The sequence below is a fragment of the Molossus molossus genome, unplaced genomic scaffold (genome assembly GCF_014108415.1).
Source record: "Molossus molossus isolate mMolMol1 unplaced genomic scaffold, mMolMol1.p scaffold_m16_p_22, whole genome shotgun sequence".
NCBI lineage: Eukaryota > Metazoa > Chordata > Mammalia > Chiroptera > Molossidae > Molossus > Molossus molossus.
The window spans coordinates 33,862,125-33,874,943 of NW_023425358.1; the positions used below are offsets into that span (position 1 = coordinate 33,862,125).

Sequence of the window (12,819 nt, forward strand, 5' to 3'; positions counted from 1 at the left end):
CGCGCGGGCGTCAGCAGGAACCACGTGTTGCCTGGCAACCACGGCGGCGGGCGCAGGGCAATATGGGAAATGTCCCGCGAGGCTCCGGGCGCCTGCAGAGGCGGGGCGTGGGCGGGGCCAGGCGGCGGGGGCGAGCGGCTCCGTGAGACCAATGGAGGTGAGGGGGACTTGTGTGTTCGACCTGTGCTTTCAAGCCCACTGCGGCGCGGACTTAAGAAATTCGGATTTCCAGGCACCGACTCAGGAGATTCTGGCTCAGCAAGTTTAGGGCAGAGGCCAGGAATCAATATTCTCAACAAAGGTCCTGACGCAACCGGTGGGGGCACAAAATTTCGGAACCGCTCTCTTAACGCTACTAAATAAGGACTTTTGAAGGAGCACAGAGATGACATCACTGTCCTTGAATTTTCTCCTTCCCACACTCTGCCAACACTTGCTTTACCTCCTTTGTTTCAGATGCGTCACCTGAGGTCGCCAGATACCTTCTGTTCACCGTGCTGTGAGAGGGGGACAAAGGAACACAACTTTGTACCCACAAAAGAACACTGACAAAAGTTAAGTGGGATGATGTGTAAGTCTTAAAAGGTAAAAACAGCTTAGATCTACTGGAACTCTACAAAATGGCATGGAGACCACAAGACTTAGGGAAGCCCTTCTATTCTAAACTGGCTTGTATATAGGGGTGCTCCAGCCCAGAGATGTTGGCTATACCTTTCATACTTAATCTTACCATTCAGAATTAAATGTCAAAATACTGACACATATGGTATAGTCAAGGGACACATTTATTAAGTCAGAAGAATGCCCAAACTCGATATATCTAGTTTATTAAATTTATATAGCAAAGCGAAATAATCAAAGTGACATCTTTAACAACTTCCTGTGGCATTCCAAAGTGTATAAAATATAATTGGATCAACTTTGTAAACAGATACTTCTTTTTTTTTTTCCTGCAAAGGATTGCTTTAACATCTGACTGAATTTCTGAACCACTTTTAATAACTGATGTAATGCTGTCCTTTAAAAAACTATCTTTTCCAAACTTTCATCTCATGACTTCTAAGTCCAACACTTGTTGTTTTAAATCTTCTCTTTACTTCCAGGTACTTTCTTTTTTAATTTCTTTTATTGTTGAAAATATTACAGCTATCCCCCTACCTTTTTCCCCATTGACCTCTTACTTCCAGGTACTTTCTTTCCCATTCCTTAATAACTATGAATCACTGCGTCCTATTTTCTGTTTTGCAGTTTTAGGCTGTTGGATTAAATTTTTATAAAGTGCCCTTTGACTCTAACGTTTTCTTCTTTATGCTTTATAATTTAGGAAATAATCTCATCACCCCTTTTGTCCAATCTCAAACACTTGTCAGATGGCCCCAATGTAATCTTATGACAGCTTACAAAATCAAAATGAGGGTTGCATCAACTTAGATCCATTTGGAAAAACTTGGGAACAAAGAAACTTCATTTCACAGGTGACCCATATCTGCCAGGCTTTTTCACGGTTCAACCCAGATGATCCTTTCTCCTTTCCTTCTCCTCTGGCCTTGGTAGTTTCCCTCCTTAGGGTGGAAGGGCTAAGATTTCCATATTTTGTCCCAAACTGCAGCATTTGGATTATGGGTAAATGTGATTAAAAATGCCCATCTGTTTCTCCAGGATTATTGGCATTCTTGATTTCTTACCGTTTGTGCCAATGTTGGGAGGAGTCAAGACAATTTAGCTTTTTAGAATTCTGCACTTGGAAGCTGCTGCACGTGAGAAGCCTGAAAACGCAATGACAGAAGTAGCTAGGAAGAAATAGCTAAGGCTGACTTTACAAGGCAGTGTTAACCACTCTGTCATGGTCTTCCGTTTGGTTCAGGGTGAATTGGTTTTTATTGTTATTACTGTTGCTAAAGTCATGGTTTCAAACCTGTGTAAGTATCCAGTTTTTCTTATAATTAAATATATCCACCCATCTTTATTCATCTGAGCCAAATATTTTATAAATAGGGAGGCAGGATAATCAAGCTTTATAAAGAGACTGCTTAAAGCTACAGGGAGTTCAAGGATGTTTGAGTACAAAGGATGGATTCTACCTTTTTTTTGTTTGTTTGTTTTGTTTTGTTTTTTTTATCCTCACCCAAGGACATTATTCCATTTGTTATTCAGATAGAGTGGGAGGGAGAGAGAGAAACATCGAAACATTGATGTGAAAGGGACACATCGAGTGGCTGCCACCCGCACAACCTAACCAGGGCCGGGGACAAACTGCAACCGAGGTTCGTGCCCTTAGCAGGAACCGAACCCGGGTCTATCAGGACCGCAGGCCAACGCTCTAACCGCTGAACCAAACTGGCCAGGGCTGGATTCTACCATTTTGACTGAAGTGAGCAGTCCAATAATTGACTTCTAAGTCAACACACAGCAAAAAATAATCCTCAGTTTCTCTCCACCCATTCCCCATGTGCCCAGGTACTTCAAATGTTTTCTGAAACACTATGAGGGCAGAAGGTCTATTTGAGCAGACTTCACATTCTTGAAAGGTCTCAAATTTACAAGTTTGACCTTTTCTGAGAATGAAGTAATAAATATGGTTTCAGACATACACACAGGAATAAAGTAAAAATAGCTTGTTTACCAGACGATTTTAAACCTTGCATCCTGTTTTTGGACCATACTGCAGTTTGAATAAACCAGTTAGCTTTTCAAGAATCATGGGTGTACAGATATCTTTTTAAGATCCTACTTTGAATTCTTTTGGATATCTACCAGAAGTGGGATTGCCGGTTCATATGTAATTCTATTTAAAATTTTTTTATTTTATTTATTTATTTTTTTTAATCCTCACGCGAGGATATTTTTCCATTTTTTGTACAGATAGATTGGGAGGGAGAGAGAGGAAGGGAGAGAGAGAGAGAAACATCGATGTGAAGGGACACATCGAGTGGCTGCCACCCACACGACCAACCAGGGCCGGGGACAAACTGCAACCGAAGTACGTGCCCTTAGCGGGAACCGAACCCGGGTCTCTCCGGACCGCAGGCCGACGCTCTAACCGCTGAGCCAAACCGGCCAGGGCTATTTAAAATTTTTTAAGGAACAACCATACTGTTTTCCATAATGGCAGCACCATTTTATGTTCCCACTGGTGGTGCACAAGAGTTCCAACTTCTCCACACCTTCTCCAACATTGTTATTTTCTGACCTGTTGATAGTAGCATCCTGATGGGTGTGAGGTATTATCTCATTGTAGTTTTGATTTGCATCTCCCTGATGATTAGTGATGCTGAGCATCTTTTCCTATGTTTACTGGCCACTTGTATATCTTTTTTAGTAAATTGTCTGTTCGAGTCCTTTGCCTGTTTTTATTTTTTTTATTTTTTCTTTATTGATTTGAGAGAGAGAGGAAGGGAGAGGGAGGGAGAGATAGAAACATCGATGAGAGAGAACATCGATTGGCTGCCTTCTGGCATGCCCCCCACTGGGGATTTAGCCCACAATCTGGGTATGTGCTATGACCGGGAATTGAACTGGCGACCTCTTGGTGCATGGGTCAAAGCTCATCTACCAAACAACACCTGCCAGGCAACATACAGATGTTTTTAAAGTCTGATGCAGTCCCATTTATCTATTTTTTCTTTTGCTGTGCTTTTGGTGTCATATTCATTATATAATTGCCAAATCCAATGTCCTAAAGCTTTTCCCCATGTTTTCCTCTAGGAATTTGGTAGTTTTAGGTCTTTAATCCATTTGAGTTAATTTTTTATATAGGTGAGATAAGGGTCTAACTTTATTTATTTTTCTTTTTGCACATGGTTATCCAGTTTTCCCAGCACCATTAGTTAAAGAGACTGTCCTTTCCCTATTTTGTAATCTTGGCACCCTTGTTAAAAATCATTTGGCCAGCCTGGCTGGTGTGGCTCAATCAGGCGTCCGCCCAGAAGTCGCTGGTTCGAATCCCCGTCAGGACACATGCCCAGGTTGTGGGCCCAGTCCCTAATAGGGGCATGCAGGAGGCGGCCAGTCGATGTTCTCTCTCATCGATGCTTCTACCTCTCTCTCCCTCTCTCTCTAAAATCAATCAATAAATAAAAAAATGTTTTAAATCATTTGTCCATATATGCAAGCTTTATCCCAATGTACTCCTTTTTATTGCTGACAACTATAATGGGTGTACCACAATTTCTTCATTCATTTACCATTTGAAGGAATTCGTGTTTTTCCAGTTTTCGGCAATTACAAATAAAGCCACTATAAACATTCACATACTGTATGAACATAAATTTTCGTTTCTCTTGGGTACATACCTAGGAGTGAGCTTTCAGAGTTGAATAGTGGGTATATGTTTAATTTGATAAGAAACTGTCCGACTTATTTCCAGAGTGACTGTACATTTTGCATCCCCACCAACAATGTGTACGATTTCCCAATGTTCTACATGTTTATGTAAACTTGGTGTGGTCAGCTTTGTTTTCATTTTCATATTCAGCTATTCTAGTAAGTGTGTGGTGGTATCTCATCAGGGTGTTATTAGTTGACATTTCAGAAATTCAGTCATACTGTTATGGCACATTTACATTGCATTTTAATATTGGGATGTCCAAAAAGCATTAGTTAAATATTAAATGAAGAAATGAATTCTTCATTTTCCTGTAGTCAAAGAGCCTCAAAAACTGGAAGTGAGCTGGCTTCTTGGTACTACTGAGGGGCACTGCCCCCCCTCCCCTTCTAGTTCTGTCTCTGTGCTGTAAACATGTTTTCATCATTGTCCTCAGGACCCACAGGTAGTTCCGCTTTCATTCACTCCTTACTGGCAACCTGTTAGTGAATTCTTCTTGCAGCCTGAACCTGCTTCATTTTGCTGTCATGGGGGCAGGCATTTCTGCTACAGCTTGTTTCAAAGCACATACCTTTTGTCAAACCCAAATTGTTTGGAAAGAATGTGGAGAACAAGAAAAGCAAATACAAGATGGATAAGCATCAGCCTCACACTGTTGAAGTACATTTTCCATACCCAAAAAGGAACCCACAGTCTGACAGGAATGCATGTAGTTAGGAAGAAAATGCAAAAATTGGAATGTCCTGAACACTTCAGAATTATTGTGGCCGTAGTGAAAAATCTGGAAGGAATGAACCCTAATTTCAAGCTCCCATAACCCCCAACTCTACATTATTGTCAATTTACTAGAGGGTAGGGGAAGATAGTCTGATGAGAAAAGATGTCGTTTATCTAGGTCTGTTTGGACAAAGATTCAAATTGATAACTATTTTTTTATGGAGATCATTTGTGAATTCCTTAAAAAAAATTAATGAAAGTCCTTCCAATCTAATTCCAGCCACAGGCTCAGCTCCCTCTCAGAGGACAGCTGCTTACTATAGTGGGATAATAAAATATCAGTAATTTTAACTTCTGGCCCCTCCCAACGTGAATCAGACTAAAAACTTCCTCTTCAAATGTTCCCTTCTCTTCAAGACGTAAGAAACATGATTGTTAACAGCTTAGGGGGAGAGAAAGAAAGGAGTGACAATCTATTGTGCAGGTATTACTTTTCCATTAAAAACTATTTTTTAAATTAACCACAATACAAAAAAAATTTTTTACAAAGCATATATTCCCTCTCTTAACTGTAGCACCCCTATGTTCTAATAGGGGGAGCATCTGGAAAATAGGGCAAAATTCCTTCCCTCCTGCCAGCCTTATCCAACATCTGTTTAAACTAGACTTGAAAGCAGATTTTAAAACTTGTGAACGTTTTTTAGGTCTAAAGAAAAATTGAACTGAAACAAACATTGTAGTCTTCTGTGGTTACTAAAAGTGTTTACTTTCAGGAATTAGTGAAAATACCTCTCACTGTTCTTAAATATTTTTGAAGGGATATGGCTCATAGGCAGACCAGTTGGCTGCCCAGGTAAACTTCCCTTGGCCCTTTGTCACAATGATTTGCTAGCTGAGCCTCAGTTTTGACATTTCAGAAACAAAATCTTTCCAGATCAGCCCAAGATTACAGGGTCATGGTAAGCAGATCTTCCAGAGATCAAAAGAGATGCCCATTTATTGCTCCTACTTATCCTTCAAATTTCGCCTCCTCCAGGAGGCCCTCCTGCCTGCCCTGACCCACCACAGAGTCCGACCTTTATAAATTTTGGAGCAAGATCAATCAGGGTTAATCCTTTTTCATCCCTTATTAGCTGGGTGACCTTGAGGAAGTTACCTAACCTCTCTGATAAAATCCATCACATTGATATCCCCAATTAAAATAAAGACTAGAAAGATTTTACTTAGCCGTATTGATCTTACGTTATGTATTGCTTTTCTCCCACACCATAAAGCTTGCTTCTCACCCTGGCTGGTTTGGCTCAGCAGTTACAGTATCGGCCAGGGAACCAAAGGGCCATGGGTTTGATTCTGGTCAAGGGCACATACTTGGATTGTAGGTTCGATCCCTGGTCAGGGTTGTGTGGGAGGCAACCAATCGATGTGTCTCTGTCTCTCTCTCTCCCTCCTTCCCTCCCTTCCTTCTTTCCATTCTCTAACAATCAATGGGAGCCCAACTGGTATGGCTCAGTGATTGAGCACTGACCCATGCACCAAGAGGTTGCCAGTTCGATTCCCGGTCAGGGCACATGCCCAGGTTGTGGGCCCAATCCCCAGTATGGAGCATTCAGGAGGCGGCCAATCAATGTTCTTTCTCATCAATGTTTCTATCTCTCTCTCCCCCTCCCTCTACCTCTATTTTTTATTTTATTTTATTTTATTTTATTTTATTTTATTTTATTTTACCTTTATTGGTTTAGAGAGAGAGAAGGGGGGAAGGAGAGAGATAGAAACATCGATGAGAAGAACATCGATTGGCTGCCTCCTGCATGGCCCCCACTGGGGATCTGGTCCACAACCTGGGAATATGTCCTGACCAGGAATTGAACTGGCGACCTCTTGGTGCTTGGGTCAATGCTCAACCACTGAGCCACACCGGCTGGGCTCTCTCTAAAAATCAATAAAGAAAAAAAATTTTTTTTAACCAATGGGAAAAAAATATCCTTGGGTGAGGATCAACAAAGAAAATAAAAGCTTCCTTCTCAACAACTCCAATATAATTTATTTTTTGCTTTATCCCAAAATGCACACTTAGCATAGTGCTGAGTCTCAGGATAACAGTACAAATACTACCACCAAATACATGATTATTAAAAAACAAGTTAAAACATGTTTTAGCTTCATGTTTTCATTTAATCTCTTCCTCATCTCCACCCTTTTCTTTGTTCTCTCTGAACATAGAGCTGCTATGTTTCAAGTTCACAAAAAAAAAAAAACACCTGATCTTCTGCAGGGATGGAGGCAAGAAGTCACCTGAGGGGAACCTGGTGTTAACAGTTCCTAGTATATATGTACAATTAGTGATCTGTTTTCAGTCCCACCTCTCAACCCAGGTACCTGGGACCTTTGATTCCTGAGTCTTTCTGGGCTTCAGCAGCTTCTGCAAGACCTAAGGTTCGTCTACTCAGCTAAATCATCCATCCACTTTCTGTCTTCTAAAAAGGACCTGACATCTCTGGTGAGTAGTCATCTCCTCTCCCATTCTCTGTGGGCTTAGACATTTTTTACTCCTTTTCTATTACTTTAGTAGTGTTTCAGGAGAGAGCAGCAATAACTGCCTGTTTCTATGTTTCATGTAAACATTTTCCATACCAGGCATGAAGGGATGGTATAGTGAAATGATTAAAAGCACACATTCTGTAGCCACGGTGTTAAGGTTCAAATCCCTAGTCCTTCCACTTGCTAGCTGTGTAACCTCAGGCTTTCTGTGCTTAGACTTCTCATTTATAAAATGGGGATAATAGTGGTTAGTACCTATCACAAAATTATGTGTGCGTGGCATGGGGCTGGGCACTTATTAAGCACGCCAAAGGCTTAAAAATGTTATTCAAGAAAGGGTGCTGGGTTCCTTAGTTGGAAAGGTCAAAATGATGTAGATTAGTTCTGCCTAAAGCTAAAGGAGAACAATGATTTTCAAGTCATCTTGCCTTGAAGTCGACTGTATTTTCCTCAGGGTTTAGACGTTCTGAATATTGCAGTTTCGCTTTTTCCCTGCAGGTGGCGGACTTCATCACCAAAACGTCACACAGCTGACCCTGAGGAGAAAACCCCTCTATCTTTGTTTCATTGGCTCTATCATCAATACAACAAATATTTACTGAGCATCAGCTATGTGCCAGGAACCAGGGAAACAGCAATGGTCAAGCACACACTGTCATTGCTTTCTTAGAACTTAACAGTTGGTAACAGACCTGGAACTTAATTCAAAGAAGCTAAGAGGACCTCCCCACACACCCTCAAAGAAGACCTTCCATACAAATGTTCTAGTATGAGGCACAAGTCCTAACTGGAGTCCTTACTCAAAACCAGAATGCCCTCTTGAGCAAAAATGACCCTGTAAAGATCATTACTTAATACCAGTAATTTTTCAGGCTCACTTGCACTTAAAAGGAGGTTTTCATAAGCTCCACATTCAAGGAAAAGGGTTGGGGAGGCTAAGGGGCAGTGCAGAAATCGGGTGTTGCAAAGGATGGACAGGAATTTAGGAATTATAGGCCAAAAATTAATCGCAAAATGTCCCCCAAATTTTTAAGCTAAACATCTCCTTTTGAAAAAATATTGCCCGAAATTTTGCTATAAAACCAAGAGAGGACAGTACAATTCTTTCAGTGTCATCTAGGACATTGTTTAACAAGTCCACTGAAGGGTTAATTTTCTAGCAGGGACTGGCAAACTTTTTCTGTAAAGGTCCAGATAGTAAATATTTTAGGCTTTAAGGTTGGCCCTATGCTCTCTGTCAACTATTCAATTCTGTTGTTTTAGTACTCTGTTATTGTAGAGCGATGCAGACAATGTGTAAACAAATGGGTGTGGCTGTGTTCCAATAAAACTTTATTTAAAATGCCAACAGTAGGGCCAGATTTGGCCCTCTGGTCATATGTGTAGGCCAAGGAATTTACCTTTGTTTGCCCATATATTTACTGTTAATAATGGCTCAGATTACCAGGTCAGTGTAGCTCAGTGGTTGAGCGTTGACCCATTCATCAAGAGGTCACCAGTTTGATTCTCAGTCAGGACACATGCCCAGGTTGTGGGCCAGATCCTCAGTGGGAGGCATGCAGGAGGCGGCCAGTTGATGTTCTCTCTTACTGATGTTTCCATCTCTCCCTCTCCCTTCCTCCCTCTCTAAAATCAATAAAGAAAAAATATATATTTTTTTTTTTGGTACGTGCCCCTAGCGGGAACTGAACCCAGGACTCTCTGGTCTGCAGGTTGACGCTCCAACCACTAAGCCAAACCGGCCAGGGCCAAAAAATTTTTTAAATAATAATGTCTCAGGTTTTTGTCTGGTAGTGTTTCAAATTACTTATCTCCAGTACATAAGAGAATCCAGAAACTTATAGTTTTTATTATCCTGTGGAGATGAACCAGTTTTATATCTAATTTTCCAACTTCCTTGGAATGCTTTCTGAATCAGCTTTACCATCTTACTGTTTTCAACAAGTTGAATACTTTTTTTTTTTTTTGGAGTACAGGCCCCTAGCAGGAACTGAACCCAGGACTCTCTGGTCCGCAGGCCAATGCTCCAACCACTGAGCCAAACTGGCTAGGGCAAAATTAATCAGTTGTTTTTTTTTGGTATGTGCCCCTAGCGGGAACCGAACCCAGGACTCTCTGGTCCGCAGGCCGATGCTCCAACTGCTGGGCCAAACTGGCCAGGGCTGAATACATTTTTGACAAGTGTTCATTCTTTATCAAAATGAGTTCTGTTTTGACTTTGTGTGTTTGTTGATAATCCTCACCCAAAGATATTTTTCCATTGATTTTTAGATAGAGTGGAAGGGAGGGAGGGAGAGAGAAATATCAATGCAAGAAAGACACATTGATTGCTTGCCTCCCGCACAACCCCAAACAGGGCCCAGGATTGAACCTGCAACCCAGGTACGTGCCCTTGACTGAGTATCGAACTCAAAACTCTTTCAGTCCTCGGGCCAACGCTCTAATCACTGAGCCAAACCAGCCAGGGCGAAGCATATTTTTAAAAACAACCTTGTTCCTCCCTGATTTCCAGAGCAAACCTGTTTCCCAGAGACAAAGTCTTCCAGGCATAGCTTCATTAACTGCCTTCTTAGTTTTGAGGTTTTCATTAGTTTTCTCTAACTTAACCCCCCCCCACACACACACACACAAAAGTTTCTCCTATATGATAAGGGCCCTGTTCCTTTCATTTATTTTCATTAATAAAATATACCCCCATTCTATGGGTAAAGTCAGAGTCTGGGCTTCCCAAATGTAAAGCCATGATCAAGGCTTATGTAATTAATGAATCAGAGCCCACCTGGGATCTCAGTGGTAAAGTGAGCCTTACCAGCCTGTGACAAGCCACAAGGAGTGGAGATCAGCCCCTCCATGGGTCCTGCTCATGGCCCCAAATGAAACTCAAAACAACCTACAGAACAGATTTAGGACTGCTAACTTTGAGGCATCCACCCACACCGCGTTCACACTGTAAGAAGTCTAAAATCTCACAAATGAGCTCTGTCAAATGTGAATTATTTAATTGCCTTTGCAGTATAAAGTCCAGCCTAAAGCTTTGCTGAAAGATGTTCTACAAGAAGCAAAAACCTTCTGCCTAAACATTTGTAAGCTAAAGCTCTGCCCTCTTTAAGGTAAGCCTTCCCTGGGCCAGAAAGATTCCTCCCTGCCCCAATAACCTAATCCCTGTTCCAGCTGCCTGCCGAGGTCAAACTGTACTCACACAGGTGAGGTCAAGGCCTGCCCTCGAGGCCCTTGTACTCAGGCCTCTGCCAGTTAAAATCCTGCTGAATAACTAGCTGTTACAGATTGCTCAGGTCAAGAACCCACTTGACCCACAATTACCTTTAAGCCTAGAGCCCTGACTGCATCAGAAACCTGATCTCCGTGTGTTACGTTAGCCCCCAAATGTCAGTCCTCACGTCTGCCTCTCAAAGTTTTCCGAAGAGCAAATTAACATGTTGGGGGCTTATCGGGGTAATAATTAATTACATCCTTCCCAGCCTTTCCAAATTCTAATCCACTGAGAAGTAGATGTATGGATCAGGCAGCTGGAGCTTAAAAGTCTCAGCTTTAGCCATGGCTGGTTTGGCTCAGCGGTTAGAGCATCAGCCCATGGACCAGAGAGTCCTGGGTTCGGTTCCCGCTAAGGGCACATACCTCAGTTGCAGTTCGTCCCCCACCACAGTTGGGGTCCTGTGGGTGGCAACCAATCGATGTGTCTCTCTCACATCAATGTTTCTCTCTCTTCCTCCCTCTCGCCCTCCCGCTCTATCTGAAGATAAATGCAAAATTGTCCTTGGGTGAGGATAAAAAAAAATAAGTCTCAGCTTTATTGATAAAGCTGTCTGGAGAACATGACTCAGTTCCCTCTGAATCACACTGAGTCACCCAATCACAGGCTGGGTGACTGCAAGCCTCCTCCACAGGGACAGACTCTCCACAGGGGAGGAAGAGACATTAGTATCCAAAGGTCAGGCCACAGCAAGAAATAAAAAACAGAAAGGGACTGGGCAACAGGCTTAGCATCTTTCCTCAAAGGCACCAACCAGACAAAGTACTCCTCATTTCATGAAAGCATGAAAAGAAGTTAGAAGTTTTCCTTCAGCAGTTTTTCTACCGAGGAGTGGAAGTTCCCTCTTATCCATGTAAATAAGCGAAGGACAAGTTCCCTTCTAACAGCTGCCTTTGGGTTGGGTACTTACTCTTGATTCAATAATTGTAGCCATGGTACCCAGATCACATGATGTGTCTTGTCAGGATTCACTGCATTGTAAGCCAAATTCAAAGCAACTCAAGCAAAATAGGGAATTAATAGGAGTTCAGGGACTGCTCAGTCAGATAAAGCTGGATGCAGGGGTCTGAATCATATCACCAAGCCTCTATTTCTTACCATCTGTAGGCTCTGCATCTCTCTGTATTGCCTTCATTCCCAGGCTGGCTCTAAGTATTGTCACAGATGGCCATAAGCTGCTCTAAGCTTGCATTCTACCAGCTTACAAACCCTAATGAGAATTTCTCTTAATATTTTCAGCAAAATCACATAATGGAGTTTCACTGGCCCAACTTGGGTCATGTGCCTTCTCTCTGGACAAATCACTGTAACTAAGAGAATGCCATACTCTGATTCATCGGACCTGGGTCATGTGTCCAGCTCTGGTTCAGTTCCACTCAACATGCATGAACCAAGGGGGTGTGGGATTATTCATTCCTTTGAGGAAAATTAAAATACTGTTATCAGAGAATGGGGAAAATGGATTCTAGGTGAGGGAAAACATACCATTTGCATATGATGCAAAACAAGATAAGTTCAATGGAGAGAACAGCTTGTGGCTAGTTCCTTCAAAATGGCTTTGCAGGGCCTGGCCGTTGTAGCTCAGTAGTTGAGCGTCCACCCCTGCACCAAGAGGTCACCAGTTCGATTCCCAATCAGGGCACATGCCCAGGTTGTGGGTCCAATCCCCAGTGGGGGGCATGCAGGAGGCAGCCAATTGATGTTCTCTCTCATTGATATTTCTCTCTCTCCCTCTCTCTTCCTCTCTCTCTAAATATCAATAAAGAAAAAAAAAATTTTTAAAGGGCTTTGCAGGGCAGTCACCAAGAGTATCTAGATACCTCTCTTGCCCTGGCCAGTTTGGCTCAGTGGTTAGAGCGTCAGCCTGCAGTCCAGAGAGACCCAGGTTCGGTTCCCGCTAAGGGCACGTACCTCGGTTGCAGTTTGTCCCCGGCCCTGGTTGGTCGTATGGGTGGCAGCCACTGGATGT

General features: G+C 42.4%; 1 long non-coding RNA gene across 1 annotated transcript; it reads left to right on the top strand.

Moving 5' to 3' along the window:
* The first annotated feature begins 137 nt into the window (after nucleotides 1-137).
* LOC118639995 lies at nucleotides 138-9,008 on the top strand. The gene is made up of 3 exons (XR_004961319.1): nucleotides 138-585; nucleotides 7,396-7,538; nucleotides 8,078-9,008. It is a non-coding gene; the product is annotated as an uncharacterized LOC118639995 (long non-coding RNA).
* The last annotated feature ends 3,811 nt before the right edge of the window (nucleotides 9,009-12,819 follow it).